The 14,093-nt window shown below is 46.3% G+C and overlaps 1 pseudogene; it reads left to right on the forward strand.

The window, feature by feature from the left end:
* Window positions 1–1,273: 1,273 nt before the first annotated feature.
* Window positions 1,274–12,854, forward strand: LOC136504486 (probable LRR receptor-like serine/threonine-protein kinase At1g05700; annotated as a pseudogene).
* The last annotated feature ends 1,239 nt before the right edge of the window (window positions 12,855–14,093 follow it).

Genomic DNA, 14,093 nt, shown 5'->3' on the forward strand with positions numbered 1-14,093 from the left:
ATTGTATTGAATACCATACCCTTGCTAAGGATTCATTCTCGTGGTTATACAATGATTGGCTACTGTAACACCTCTGGTGTTACGAGCTCGCTTAGCGGCATGGTTAGGGCCTAAAAGAAATTAACGAAACAAGTTCCTCGGATTTTTAATTTTGAGACTCACATGAAATGATGAACAACTCTTAGGTGACCTACTTTTCCGGTTGAGTGGGATAAAATCAAAACCGAAGTTAATTTAGTTAGTGCGTAAAACCGTTATTGAAAATCCCAATAAGAAAAATAGAATAAGTCGTTTTGAGCTTTTAGGCGAAAACAAATTCTATAAACACCAGTGTGATGTAACTCATGTTTAAAAAGTATCCTTTTTGGCGAATTATAGCATGCAAAATAATAAAATAATATCTACATATTTTGTTTCTATAAGTTAGTATGAAGTATAGACTATGTCATGCTATGTTAGTTAGTTGAAATCGGCAAGGTTTATACCTCTTAAAAATTAGGGCAAAAGTGCTAAGGGCTGTAGGTTCTAGCTGTAGCCTTGATTTTTTTTATTTCTTTATAAGTATGGAAAAGTAGTAGACAATGTTATTTTGATATGTAATTTCTAACAAAAAATGATTAAACGCTAGCGGCATGTTTTTATAGTGTTGATTGCTTCTCAGAGGGTACTTAAGCTAGGTATAAGTCATAGTGGTGTCGCGTGTCATGTTGTCCTCGAAAAATTTGCTTAAACTCCGCTAGAACGTGCTGTGAACCCTTGGGTTGACGCTCTGTTCATGAACCGACGCTCAGCGTGGCGAACCCATGTTGGCACCTCCTTATCTCCCTTGCTGATCACCCTCCGGCCGTGCTTCTTGTCAGGTTAAGAAGCCTTTAGCGTCTGCTAGGGCCTTGAGCCTTCGTTTCAACGTCAACCGAGCTCTAATTTGTGATCTTCACGCTTTAAAATCCGTGCTCACCACTGTTTTGGCCGTTGGCCCATGGGCGCGATCACCACGTGTGCACAGCGTGGTTGGCGCCGAGCTCGGGCGGTGGCAGGCCTGTTGCCACTGGCCGGCTCGCGCGCTTGGGTGGCACCGCGCACCGCGCTGCCCCGTGCATGCCACGCTAGGATGGCTGTCGTTGTGCGCACGCTACCCTCTGGTCGTCGGGCCATGCGCGGGATTGAGCCATGACTGTGGTCTGGATCACCTTGCCGACGTGGCGCCGTCCCACCCTTTCGATTCGCCTACCACGCCGTGCTCTGGGTGTTGCCACTGCCGCCTTGACCCGATCACAGTGGCGATGGGACACCCCCCTGCCTCGCTCGTCCCCGCTCGTCGACGCCGGTGAGCGCCGCTCGGGCTCTACCACTCCATTCAAGAGCATCGCGCTAAGTTTTTCCCGTCCCATCGCCGTGCATACGCCTTCGTGCTGCCGCCCCGTTTTTAGCCTGCCGGGTTCGCTTGCGTGCTCCCTCCACGGCATGACCAAGGCTTGGGCACCGCACCCTCTGCTTTCCAATTAGTCTAGCCCAAAGCTTCATAGTTCGATTCCTCTCACTTGTAGGTAGCTCAGGAGGTCAGCCAGCCGCTCTGTTCTTCCCAAGCCCGGCCAGGTATCACCGACTGGGAACTCAACGAATTGCTCACCACCGGCCAAACGCGCCGCCGAACTGGTAAAATTGGGGGTAAGGCCTGTATGGTGGGTAGCAGTTCGATTACTCGTACTTGGGGACTCGCCTTGACTCCCTCTTGTCGACTCTCGCGTTATCTTGACCAGGCCGGCCGTCAGTGACGTGGTGACGCGAGGATGCGGGCTCGGAGTGCCGCCGTGCGGTGCGGCCGCACGTGGCCAGGTTTCCCCGGTCTCCCTCCACTTCACCCAACACCGTAGCTGCGTCCGTGGTGAGCCCATGATTCTGTAGCATCTTTTCGTTCGCTTTGGCCTCGCTCGTGCTCGTCGGAACGGCTTCACCGGCGCCGGAACGGCGCTGTTCCCGCCTGCCGCCGTGGCCAGGCCGCTGTAGTGCCTCGCTAGCCACCAAACCGCCTCTCAGGGTCCCGCCTTGGTGTATTATAGGTAGTCAACCCCTTCTGGCCGCCGGTGAACCTTGGCGTTGGCCGGCGTAACCGCCGTATGTCGTCGGCACGCCGCTCCGTCGCGCGCACGCGCCCAGGGGGCATGCCGTTGCAAAGACCAGTTTTTATAGGGTGTTACATGCAAAGCGTATCTCTTCTGCAATAGTGCGCATAGTGTCGCGCAATAAATTGATAGATCGAGATCTTTATTGCAAAATAGCCAGCGGGTGCGAGGGATTCCGCCTTGGGCCGCTTGCTGGGCTGGCCTACTGCGCTCGGACGCGCCCCGTGTTGGGCCGCTGGGCCGAATAAGCGGCGCATGGCCCTTTTTCCTTTTCCAGCGTTTCAAAATTGTTTTATTTTTCTTTTTGCACTGTAATATTGTAAATTCCAAATAAGATTATGTAGGCGTCCAAAAATTATGGAACTAGTTTTGATAGGTTCCTAAAATCATGGTCAATCTGCCACTAGATCCTGTCCACATAGTGTTATAACATTTTCAGGAGCGCTATGATTAAACAAAAGGGCTTATTTCCCGGTGTGCTCAGCGAGGATTTCCTTTACGTTGTGGATCTAGAGCTTATTTAAAGTTTCCACAAAAACAATTTACAAAAGAAAACTTATAACGTGTTATTATTTCATGTATATAAAATGTTCCTCATGATAATATTTAACTCGTCATTAAATTATTTTATTTCCGCTGAAACTCTGATAATATTTTGCGTTCCGCTGTTATTATCAAATGATGAATTACTCTGATGTTGTATTAAAAGTGATGTAAGAAATGGCTAAAATTGTTGTAAGCTTTATCTCTCATTTGAGATCCTGATGGAAAAATGTGGACTTTCGAGTTCTCCTGTTGTGTGTGCTCGATAGAATCGTATAGTTTAGTGCTCTCTCTTGGGTACCTAGTGTCTAGTGGAAGACAAGTACTCTTGAGAGGGTATTAGATTAGGCGGTTCTGCCACAGCTACATATCTGCAGACCGGTGTCACAAACTGCCATATCTGTCATGTTGACATCCCTATAGTTCGAAACGCCACTGAAAGGTACATTACCCTGCCTTAGTTGCATAAGCTCTGTCGCTGTGTAAGGTGGTGGTGGAACGTACTGCTGTGCTTCGCTAATCCTACCCCATGAATCGTAGGGGGTATCATCCTTTGGCAAATCTATGACTAGCCTGCCCTGACCCGCCATAGCATGAAGTACCTCAGTTGGTACTGGTAAGGGCATAACATGAACCGGTACTGACATGGGAGCAACCGGTGTTGGCATGGCATCTGTACCTCCTTGGTCATCATCCGAATCGTCCGAATCACTGCTAACTACATCACCGATCCTGTCCTCCTCCTCCTGCTCCTCCTCTTCCCGTTCGAACTCGTTTACATCAAAGTCATTGCTTATACAACCTACTGGAGTTGAATGAAACTGCTCCTGCATCAATTGACCGCCTAAATCCATGTTACCCTGAGTTGCTTCCCCTTCGACCCCCAATTCTTGTTCATTGCCTCCAACACCATCAATGGATGGCCCGTCTTGGACACCCTGCATCCTGTACCCATTCTCAACCACCACCTCAGCCATGGGCACATTGAAACCTTAGATCACCCTATTGTAGCGGGACCAGTGAGCAGGGTTGCGCAAAGGCATCAAGACATAGTGTGCCCTAGTCTTCCCACTATCAAACCTCCCCTTCAGTGTGAAATCACCGCTAAACTTTGTATTCAAACGGACACAAAGGTCATTGACGCTAGGAGGTTCATCAAACCATTTCAATTCTTCTTCCATATCCTCAAACATACCATCTTCTTTCCTAACACTTCCTCCGTAAACAACTCGAACACAACAATCCATCTACAAAAGCATTTGAGCAAACTTCGTCAACTCGTTCAAATGGTCGTATCACGCAGTACTAAGTACCAACATACGAAAACTAGTATCTATACTAACTACCATTACTACTACAAACTAACTAAACCCTAACTACCTAACCAATCCGTAAACCCAATGTCCTAACTAACAATACCCTAAACACAAACTACCTAACCGAACACTAAACCCTAACTATACTACAACATACAACCTAAACCCTAAAAACTAACTACCTAACTAAACTAAATCACTAACCCTATTCAGTTCATTACAAAAATAATCACCAAAATCACAAAATTGAGGGTCTTCGAGGGGGGAAATACCTCGTCTACGACAGGGGGGCTTGCTGGGGGTCACCCCAGGCGCCGGCCGGCAACGGCGCCCACACGGTCCAACAGCAAGGGAGGGGCGCCGGCAACCCAAGGGGTGACCCCCAACAGCAAGAGAGAGGGAGGGGGCGTGGCCAGGGTTCGTTGGAGGCGTGGCCGACAGTGGCTGGGCGGGCGGCTAGCGGCGGCGTGGGCGGGCGGCGGCGCGAGTGGGCACAGGCGGCGCGGGCGGGTGGGTCACAGGCGGGCGCGGGCGAGCGGGGCGTGGGCGGGTGGCTCGCTGGCGGTGCGGTTGGCACGGGCGGGAGGAACAGCGAATAGAGAGAAGAGAAGAGGAGGGCTCAACGGTTAAGTCGGGCCTGCCGCGCCGTGCGGCGTGGCGCGGCACTGCCGCACCGAGATCTGTGGCGCGGCAGGCCTGCCACGTCAGCCGGCCGTGTGGCCAGGCCGGGCCACGTCACCGCTCTCAATGGCGTGGCAGCGTTGGTACGCCACGCCGTGAGCCTAGGCGCGGCCAAAAGTGTTAGTTTTTCTAAAAAAAAATCGGTGTCAAATTTGAAAATAGTTTTAAAAAAGTGTTAGAAATAAAAAAATTTGGGGTCGTCTGGTCCCTCAATGGCGGCTACCGTAGCTCAGCAAGAAGCCTGTGACCTGCAAACACAACCACAAACAAACGGTTAGAACAAGCTAAACGAAGTTAGGGTTAGGGATAGGGTTAGGAGTGTGGCTTACCTACGCAACCGGAGCACCGGAGATGCCATTGAAGATTGAGGTCCACATATCTACAAGAAGAGGATGGAGAGACTAGGTTTTGGGGGACGGATCTGACAAAGAGAAGGAGGGTGGAGGGACTGAGCAGGGGAAGAGATTGACGATCAGAGGGGAGAGAAGGGACTATAGATGGCCAAAACGGGACTGGATCCGGCGCGCGGTGACTGGAGACGAAGACGAAGACGGAGGAAGGAGGAAGGATGCGTGGAGGAGACAAGCGAGGGGAGTCGTCGATGCGCCTTTGATGGCCGTAGTCATAGATCCGGCAAGGAGGCGAGCTCAGACGAGCCGAGAGAAGCTCGCCGGCGCCCCACGATGGTTGGAGGCGAGTGGCGGCAGCGCTCCCTTTTTCCGCTCTCCGGCTAGTGTTAGGCGAGCGAGGTGACAGAGGTTGATGCAAATGAGGGGGGATGGAGAGAGGCGGGAGAAGGGGCGCGCCATTTATACAACGGGCGAATGCGGGGACTGTGGGCGCTTGGGCTTGCGGGGCCTACGAGCCAGGTCGGGGCCCCTCGTGTTGACCGTTGCGTCGAGCTAAGCTGGGCCGGCACGCTGTGCCGAGGGTGAGGCCCAGGCACGGCCCCAAGATTAGATCGGGCCGGCCCGGGCCTGACGGAGACCATGTCGTGCCGAAAGGCTGGGCCATGGGCCGTGCCATCGGGCTTTATGGCTAAGTATAGAAACCAGATCTCTTAGGCATAATTAAACTTTGCTAAAAAAAAGGCGTAATTAAACGCAACCACCGAGCAGGTAATCAATAGTCTCCGGCTCCTGCGCGCAGAGGTGCACGTGTTATCATCTCATAGTCAACCATGTTGCAAATAGAGTAGTATATATAGCTGCAAAAAGATTGGGTAGTAGCTGCCCGAACATGAGTAAAGCTGATCATGTTACTCGACAGAGAACCCATGTGATGTGAGAGCAAATATATATATAGCTAGAGAATGGCCGCAGCTAATTGTATCATACAGTGTGCTATGGTATTTGACTTTGATATACATGTGAATTCAGGCGTTTTAATATCCTTTCGCGTCTTATATATAGTTATACATGGTACCATTACCATGTCAACTTCATAGATTACTTTGTATCATACAGTGTGCTATGGTATTTGACTTTGATATACATGTGAATTCAGGCGTTTTAATATCCTTTCGCGTCTTATATATAGTTATACATGGTACCATTACCATGTCAACTTCATAGATTACTTCGGTTTTGATGTGTACCATTTTTTTGCCTAGAGAAAACGTTTCTTCTGTTGCTCCTATGAAGTTCTTGGTCCTGCTATGCTTGGTAGCATCATCGTCGGAGCTTATACCTCTCGTCCATGGCCAGCTCGTCGATGACTCTCCAGGTAAAGATGCATGAGTGCATGACTGCATGAGCTCTCCTTCCTCGACGCCGAGGTCGTACGAAATCTACCTCTCATCGATCGCGCGCTTCCATATCGTCGACCAGGTTTCATCAGCATCGACTGCGGCGTCGCGGCCAACCGGACCTACACCGACGAGTCCTCCAGCCGCTTACACTACGTCTCCGACGCAGGCTTCACCGACGCTGGGCTCAACGCCAGCGTGGGGCAGCAGTACAACTACCCGGATCTGGCAGAGCAGTACAGGACCGTCCGGTACTTCCCCGTCGCCAGCGGCAGCGGTGCCGCCCACCGCAGCTGCTACACTCTCCGGCCGGTCGCGCCGGGCGGGAGGTACCTCGTCAGGGCCGCGTTCTACTACGGCAACTACGACGGGCTGTATCGGCTCCCCGCGTTCGACCTCCACCTCGGTGCCAACCGCTGGGCCACCGTTCACGTCACCGCCGTCGACGGCGTGTACATTCTCGAGGCGGTGGCCTTGTCGCCCTCCGACTTCTTGCAGGTCAGTACATGCAAGTTTAATTTGGACTTTAGCGACGGTGAAAGCAGATGTGTTTAGCTTTCCCAATGACTAAGCTTCGTTTAATTAATGAGAAACTTTACAAGTGTCTCTAGATAAGCATATCTACCTCATGTCACTAATATAAGTCAATTTAGGATTGTCATTAGTCAAATATTTCAAACTTTATTAACAACAAAATATGTAAAAAAATCATATAGAGTTGTTGACACTAATAATAGGTTTGATGATGCTAGATTTCCCGTGAAAATATCTTCAAACTAAAATACAACTAATTCTATTTGAAATGTTATATTCTTATTAATATTGTTAGTCAAAGTGTTATGTTGAAGCATGTGTTATTAGGTCACCTAAAAACTAGGGCCAAAAGCATGTGCACTAGGTTTTTCCAAGTGTTGCAATCTCGATCTAACGCCAACAAGTTTTGCACCCTACATTCTAATTTTATCAACTAACCTGGAAAGTTAAAAGCATAAGGAATGCAAGAATGTAATTGTGGAATGTAAGGGTTAGAGAATACAAACTCCCACACAAAGGTATTTTTTACCGAGGTATCAGAAAGCTCAATGCTTTCCACTAAATCTACCAAGGTTTGTTTCGAATTCTTGTCAATTCAGTTTTGAATTCAAACTTAATTCTAAACATGTACTTTGTTAAGTAACTTTGGATTTCACTTAAACACATGTACTAGGAAATTACATGATAAAATAATACTTTTTGAGCATTAAATTAGATAACTTTTTTTCTAGGTTTTTGGACTCCAGTTTGAGGCTAAATAGATTAATCTAAGACTCAAATATAGCATTATGGGAAACAAAATTTAATTTTAAAACTATAAAAAGTATGATGCCAGACACAAACGAAATAGATCATGCTTATTTCTTAGTATCAACTTAAAATTTTGAAGAATTTTGGAGATATATAGGTTCCTTGTTTTGGATGAAAAAAAGTCCAAACACCTATACTAAACTAACGGACACATGAGTGTGCCCACGCCACAGGTGGTGGCGTAACTCACCTACTCAGTGACATTATTCATTTTCGCGTGACTCACCTGGTCAGTCACGCTATCCACCATGATGCGACTCAACATTCTGCTATGTCGATGCCTTATGGTTATCATTCGTGTAACTGATTCTGGCGTGACTAAAAGGACTAGTTTCTAGAAATTTAGTATGAGACGGGCTCTTTTTAATATTTTTGGGGATAAAATGAAAAAATCTTCTCTGGACACGCCTCAAAGTTCTGGTATATTTCTCCGATGTCACCCCGGAGAGCTCTGGTGCTCTCTCCTTCTGTAAAACACATGTCAAACGGCTCTGTTGTGAATCTCCAATGCAAAGCTCCGCTGACAACACCAAAAGTACATAGTGCACTTTCTTCTTCACTACCTTGGACTGACCCCACCGGATATCCGGTGCTATTGTTTTAGCACTTTGGTGTTCACCGGATAACTCTAGTGCACCTCTCTGATGCTGCATGAAAGTGTTTCTTTGCGTATAATTTGTCTAGGCTTCTTTTACTTGATGTCTTAATAAGTTTCTTGCTTATCTTCTAAGGTCTTCAATACTCCTTTTTAACCTTCTTTGAGGTGTTGATTTGTTGATCTTCACCATAACCTAGTTGAAGTCCATTTTTACATCTCTAGAATTAGTGTAACTTGCATTGTATACTATCAAACTTTGTTAGTTCTAATGGTTATGTCGTTAATCAACCATAAAAAAAATGTCAGGTGTGCTTGGTGAATATTGGGTCGGGTACACCATTCATCTCTGGGCTTGACCTGAGGCCCTTCAAGGCGACCATGTACCCGGAGGCCACAGTCAAGCAGTCCCTTCTTCTCAGCCATTCTCAACCATCAGCCACCTTCGGTTTCAACCGATACCAGTTCTGGCCAGCCGGTTATCAACTGTTCAGGTGAGCAATGATCGTCCATGTGATGAAATTAATGAAACCAATCAAATTGACATTCAGAATGTTCATCTCTTGCAAACAACAGGTACCCCTTCGATCCGTACGACCGCCTCTGGCAAAGGTACGACAATGGCGACGACACATGGACCAACATAACAACCTCAGCCACGGTTCACGTCTCGAACGCCAGCAGCAACTTCGACAAGCCGTCGGTGGTACTGCAGAGTGCCGCCACTCCGGTGAACACGAACCGGATCGATTTCAGGTGGGCTCCGGATCCCGCCTTGAGCAGTGACAGTGACAACTCGAAGTACCTGCTGCTGCTCTACTTCGCGGAGTTGCAGAGACTGCCGAGCGGTTCCCTGAGGCAGTTCGACATCCTTGTCGACGGCGAGACGTGGGACGGAAGCCGGCGGTTCACCCCCAAGTACCTTGATCCAGAGGTTGTTAAAAGATCGGTGCAGGGATCAGGCCAGCACGCCATCTCGCTTGTCGCCACGACAAACGCCCCGCTTCCGCCGGTCCTGAATGCGTTGGAGATATATTCTGTGCAACCAATGACCAAGATCACACGGATGATGCAGATGGTATTCTGTGTGACACTTTGTTCCCCTTTATCAAAATTGTTTCACTAACTTGCATCCATCAGCATTATATTTGTTAGTCGGTGGACACATTGGTTCAGAGTTACCTTTTTCCCCCATTTGAACGGCTAAGGCTATGATGACGATTCGCATGACTTATGCACTTAAGAAAAATTGGATGGGTGATCCTTGTGTACCGAAAGAATTTGCCTGGGCTGGCTTGAACTGCAGTTATTCTTCATCTGGTCCTGCGAGGATAACAGCACTGTAAGTAGTACACTGACAATCACTACCGCACTTTTTCAAAAGCATTATAAAACTATTGGATTTGCTCCAGAATAACAGAGAAAAATGTATATTCTTTCCTGCCCTGGTAATACCTGTTGTTGGATTAACTCCAGCCACTTGTCGTCGTGTATGTTGACTGGTGCAGTTGATTCTTCTTTTGGAGATTTAAAATCCCTCCAATACCTGTGAGTGCCCTATATCATCACACAGAATGCTGTAACTCACACATCAAGAATTTTATATCTCATTCAGATTCTCACCACCATACCTATAACATTCAGCCACTGTTTTCTCTTAAGGAAACTTGTTGTCAGTCATCATGTCTACTCTAGTATTTTCACGAGATCTGTGTAATTCCAGGGACCTGTCAAATAACAGCCTATCTGGTTATGTGCCAGATTTTCTAGCGCAAATGTCATCACTGACATTCCTGTAAGTATTTCTGTTTACCGAAAATTATTTCTACGATGAATTGCATCAATATACTAAACATGTAGTGGGTTCTGCAGTGATTTGTCAAGCAACAAACTCAGGGGATCAGTGCCTGCAGTTCTACTAGAAAAGCATAAAAAAGGATCACTTGTATTAAGGTTTGTGTCATGGAGGCAGCCTATTTCAAGAGTTCACTTAATCTGAAGACTTTCTTTTGAAATAACTTTAACTCCTACTACTTGAATGAAACAACTATTGCACACTTTCTTTCTCTAAACTAACTAATTCAGATCATGTTGCTCCAATGCCAGGATGGCTAACAACCCAGATCTGTGTGATAATGGTGCTTCTACCTGTGAGTCAGAGAACAAGAAACACAACAGAACAATTCTCATTGCAACAACTATTCCAATAGCAGTAACTCTGTTTGTGGCAGCATTTTACGTCCTACATAGAATGAGAAAAAAAACAAGGTATGATTTCTTCAAGAAACTACTAAAGTTGTACAAAAATGAAGTTTATTCATATAATATGCTGTTCAGTTATAGATACATGGATGGAAAACAAATCAAGGTTTAGCAGCCCTCGAGACAGGATGAATGTATTTGAGAACAGAGAGTTCACCTACACGGAGATCAAGCTCATGACAGCTAACTTCAGAGAACAATAGGACAGGGTGGATTTGGTCCTGTCTTTCTGGGCTATTTGGAAAATGGAAGTCCAGTTGCCATCAAGATGCGTTCAAAAACATCCTCACAAGGGGATAAAGAGTTTTTAGCTGAGGTATAAGCTGTTCAGTTGCATTTTATCCTATATGTGCACTTGAAAACTGGAACAAATGTTCGTATCACATATTGCAGGCACAACACTTGACTAGAGTTCACCACAGAAATCTGGTTTCCTTGATCGGATATTGCAAGGATAAGAAACATATGGCCATTGTCTATGAATATATGCATGGAGGAAACCTAGAGGACCATCTCAGAGGTCAATTAGCAACACCCAGTTTTTCAAGAATAATCTCACTTTACCTGTGGTGCTCAGATACATCAGCATATTAGTGAGCTTTAGATTTCATTATTTCAGCTTCCTTGAATACATTTTCATGACATATCTTAAAAACATTCTTATTGCTCATGAGAATATTTGGTTGTGTTAGTTTCCTAGTACGAAAAGTCAATGGTAATGTCTTTGTGTTTATTTATTTATCCACTATTTACAGCTTTGCATTATTATCTGAACTGTTTAGGTTTCCCTTTTAATGAAATATGTGCTCACTTTCGTGAAAAAAAAATCACAATTGTGAACATACTTATGGCTACATAGATTAAGAGCCCTAGGTTCTTCTACCAAAGCATACTTCCAATTTAAAATGGTTGCTATCATACATTCTAGTCAATTCTCACCGAAGGACCACATGCTACTTTGGTGTCCTTTTTGCATATCAGACCTTGGTATAACCATTTTGTTGTGATCATTCATCACAGGAGAAGCCTCTGCTGCTACACCCCTCACTTGGCATCAACGTCTCAAGATTGCTCTCGACTCTGCCCAAGATTTGTAGGACTGCACGCCTAAAATATAAGAAACAATTTAGTAAAAAACATATTCCAGCATGTACTAACTTGCTGCTTATACTGACTAAATATGGAATGACCAAAGACTTTTGAGTTTTGACAAAGACCAAAGACTTTTGAGTTTTGACAAAGTTTGTCCAGCTTCTACCCATCAAACTAATGGTTAACTAATTGAATCCTCATGTGGATGCAGGATTGGAGTATCTACATAAATCATGCCAGCCACCACTAATTCATAGGGATTTGAAGCCAAAGAACATTCTTCTATCTGCTACTCTTAAAGCAAAGATAGCTGACTTTGGGCTCACGGAGGTGTTACACGATGAGTCCACGACCCATGTCACCACCCATCCTGCAGGCACCTTGGGGTATCTTGACCCTGAATACTACAATACATCTCAGCTCAGTGAGAAGAGTGATGTGTATAGTTTCGGCGTCGTGCTGCTAGAGCTCATCACAGGCCAGCCACCAGCAGTTTCCATAAGTGACACCGAGAGCATCCACACTGCACACTGGGTGCGTGAGAAGCTCTTGGAGGGCGATATCGCAACCATTGCTGATCCAAGGATGGATGGAGAGTATGATGTCAACTCTGTCTGGAAAGTTGCAGAGTTGGCACTCAAGTGTCTGAAACAGCCATCAAGAGAGCGACCGATGATGACGGACATTGTGGCTGAGCTCAAGGAGAGCTTGGAGCTGGAGGCGTCCTATGCAATGGGCTACTACAGCTCAGCCCCGAGCAGCACACTCGACCTCAGTGCAGCAAGTGTTGACTTGCATATTGATGCTCGTTGCTCAACCAAGTGATCATCCGGGACGTAACTCATCAAAAACTCAATCAACAGCCACTCAAACTGGGCATGAAAGTTTGGTGTAGATAAGAAAACAAAGGGACTCGTTGCAAAAACAAAGAAAACAAAGGGACTCAAGAACCAGCAAGGATATAAGTCTGGAATATGAAGAAATACATACAAGTATATCCTATCAAATATTTGGAACAGAGCACAACCCATGTTGTAATACAGCCCTTGTACAAAGAAATTGGTAATACAGAATACTATTCTGAACACTATGTCAATGAGGAATTTCATCAACAGCTACCTGATACAAACATGCAGTCTGTGCATTAGCAATTTTCAATTCCTCTATGTCCATACTCCATAGCATAATAGCGTTATATTCACCTACACTAAAAATGCAGATCAGGCAGGTTGCCATTGCAGAAAAATACTCATGGTCTGCTAATGACATAACAATGCACCATAGAGAAACTTCTGATGAATACACCCCACCATTGACAAAAGGAAAACACTACAAACATGCAGTTTGTGCACAAAATTAGTTGGTCAGCTTTATTGGTTGGACGTGGACCCCAGGATCGATCAGGTTGCTAACTGTTCAGATTTGCTACGATATGTGTAAAACACACATTTCTGACAAATCCGAACCCTCCCATCTAAAAGTTCAGACCATCCTGCAGAAATAGGAATTCTGGAGTTCAGGCAGAGTCCTGGATGTATGCTACCTAGATGAAACACACAATTCTTGAACCAATTGGGGTTCAATTGATAAATTTTGTTCTGAGGAAATTCATTCCAGCAGCTCAATAAAACAGTTCAGCCATAGGCCTTCGTCATTTTCTAGTATAACATTTTTTCCCCACAGGGGGCCTTCATTTAAGTTCGTTGGTTTTAATTTTGAGGACTTGGTCTAAGGGGGCATATCAACATGCTTCCCGCAGAAGCCATTACACCATCTGCAGCTGCAAAGTGCAAACCAATACTGTTAAATGGTGACGTCACAGCGAATCCCTAGCTAGTCTATCACTGACTGACTGTCCACAAGATACAGCTGGTAAATGCTAGACCTAACCACTTGTCAAAGTATTTTGCAACAAAAGAAATCAGGAAACCAGCTCGTAGCTCTCCATGGTACTCAAATCCTTCCGGTTTCAAAATCCTGAAACTGGAAAGGAAGCAAACACCTTGAAGTAGATACCTACCTAGTATGCTTACTCGATCCTCGGGGATGATATGATCTTCGCAGAGATCAATCCGTTCTAGGGCGCAAGATCAACGCCTGAGAAAGAAGTGAGCGCAGATTGCGCAGTAGAGTGGAACTCACCGCCGGCGGCGGAGGCCGTGAACTGGTCAACTGGCGGCGGCGGAGCGGTACGACACTGGGAACTGGTCAACCGGCGGCGAGGCTGGCCCATAGCAGGTGTTTCTTGTCGGGCCGATAAAGGCCCGATCAAGCCTTGTTGTCAGGCCCATCATGTACGAGGGTCCCGGCCGACTTCCCATTTGGGCCCAATGGACGTGGCGCTTGAGGTGCCATTGTAGTTGGCCCAGCACAAGGATTCTTACATGACG

This window comes from Miscanthus floridulus, chromosome 14 (assembly GCF_019320115.1).
Source record: "Miscanthus floridulus cultivar M001 chromosome 14, ASM1932011v1, whole genome shotgun sequence".
In the NCBI taxonomy this organism is placed as follows: domain Eukaryota; kingdom Viridiplantae; phylum Streptophyta; class Magnoliopsida; order Poales; family Poaceae; genus Miscanthus; species Miscanthus floridulus.